Raw genomic sequence first — 2,325 nt, forward strand, 5'->3', positions numbered from 1 at the left:
GTCCCCCCCCCCCCCCCCTTGCTCCTCTGCTTCTATGATTTATTTTTTTCTTTCTGTCTGCCTGATATTCGGGCTTTTCAGGTGGAGGAGAAAGTGCCCCATCCAGGCACACTCGAGTGAGCAGTCTAACTAGTCTGTTCCTGCACAGAAGACCAATATGACCTGGTCAAATATTTCTGTTTTCTGTATTGACCTAGGGCGGGATACCCTTGTGCCCAGTGTTTGTCATTGGCTTCCTAGAAATCTCAGCTTACTGGTTGTTTTGGATAACCTCTCTGAAACATTTAACTCTACCTCTACTGGTATGTTTTCAACCTAAGTATGTAACACTGAAACAGTTTCACACCAAAGGCTAAGGTGCTTAAGTCCTTTCTTGTTCTGTTCTTTGTAGTAAAAGCAGACAGGATTTGAAGACCCATGATGAACTTGAAACTGTTGGATAGCATTGAGACTAATGTTAGATCAAGAAAACTGAGATCAGAGTATAATTGTCTGAATAAAAAGGTTCCATCTTTACTTACTCTTGTCTGAATGTAATTAGAAACAGACTGAAATAACTTAATCATAAATTAATTTCTAATGTTTGAATGTTGATGTGCCTGTTCTTAAAAGAAAAATTTAGCCCAGGACTTGCCTTTGCATTCCTCATGTCAAGGAAATCACTCTTAGGAGAACTGCAGCGCAGTTTGTTGTCAGCAGCCAGCTGATTAACGCTCTCTATTTCCCCTCACTTTGACTTTTCTGCAAGATGTGGAGAAATAATTTGAAGGATTCTTTGGGGGAGGCTTGAAATGCCTGTGAGTAGCCCCTTCTTGGACCTGTTAACACATTGCTGTTGCTAGAAATTTCATTGTGGGGGAAGAGAGGAAGGAGCAACTCAAATTGGAAAGATCTCAATCATATAATAAAAACAGGGAGGAAATAGCAGAAGGAAGGATATAGCTGAATACAACAAAAGGGTGGGCAGGAAGATCCTGGAGGAAAATTGGGAAACCATGATGCCTTGCAGTGTCTGCTGTGAGAACCTTTCTAGGGCCTTGTATCCTATCTTCTCTGCTTGTCTCTGTTTTATAACACCGGGGACTAAAACCTAATATTTGTGATTAAGTTTTCTAGGCTGCCTAGGGAATTCAACTGAGTTTAAACTCTCCTGGTAGAAATTGTTAGTAATTTCCACCCCTTCCCACACATGCATCATCAGCAAAGGGCAAGCAGTTAGATTTAAATCCTAAGCTGATCCACTGAAAGAGCAATTGACTTGCATTTCTGTTTTTCCTAACACATGTACAATGGATATGTACTCCACTGTTGCGGTTAATCCCTCAAAAAAACTGTATTGCTTGCTTATTCTTTTCAGTATGGGTACTTCAAGTGCCATCTTAGGCTGGAGAGACTAGTGCTTGGGTAGGCATGTTGTGCTATAGGCTCTTGGATTCTCGTACCGAGCTACGCTATTGACTTCCATCACTGTCCCTTTTGGGGAAAGGAGAAGCAAACAGGATCCATTAGATTTCAGTCCTCCACTAAAAGCTTTTCAGTTCTAAACCATCATTCCTTTATCAGAAACTAATTAACTAGAACTTCATTAGTTTGCCTCTTACCAGCAAAGGTCTCTAGCCCTAGACCTGAGGATAACAGACCGTTTTATGTCCAGGTCAAACTTCCTATTCAGTTCATGCATGATTTCTTTTCTGTATTACACAGTAGGATTTTTAGCCTAGTTCTGTTACCAGTTGAAGAAAGAAAGGTCTCATAGCAATATATTGGACAGAAAAAACTACTACTAAGAAACTAATTTTCTTGGTAACCTGTTTAAGATGATAACAGAAAGAGTGGTAACTGCAAAGGTGCTCGGTGGAGCATGGTATTAATAATTGATATATAAATTAAATGGCAGCAGCAATCTGAGATAAACTTCATTTGCACAGGATGCTGTCACATATGACTTCTAGTATGAGAATATATACTAATGCTTTCATTCAGAATAAAACATGTAAATATAAGGAATAGGTAGTATTGGATACTGCAGTTACTAAAATGACTGTTGATTCCTGCATACAGAAAATTATAGTGTATATACATGCATGGCATAGAACTTTGGAGAAGAAACTGATTTTCTTTCTAGTCATCTCTGATTAAGTCTCACAGTGTTATCTGGGGCATTTAAAAAATATAAATACTTAAATAACATTTACTAAGCACTCTTCCATTGTTTCAACAACTGTCAATCACTTTTGAGAGCTGTATAAAAATAAACTGGGACTTTTTGTACCATGGGTTTTTATATATTACAAACTTCCTGGAATCTATGAACACCCGTCTGTG

The 2,325-nt window shown here is 38.7% G+C and overlaps 1 protein-coding gene across 1 annotated transcript in view; it reads left to right on the top strand.

Annotated features, from left to right (window-relative positions):
* SH3BP2 (SH3-domain binding protein 2) overlaps positions 1–2,325 on the top strand; it is a 20,618-nt gene that overhangs the window by 3,256 nt on the left and 15,037 nt on the right. The gene's annotated exons all lie outside the window — the stretch shown is intronic.

Source organism: Pygoscelis adeliae, unplaced genomic scaffold (genome assembly GCF_000699105.1).
Source record: "Pygoscelis adeliae isolate BGI_AS28 unplaced genomic scaffold, ASM69910v1 Scaffold66, whole genome shotgun sequence".
NCBI lineage: Eukaryota > Metazoa > Chordata > Aves > Sphenisciformes > Spheniscidae > Pygoscelis > Pygoscelis adeliae.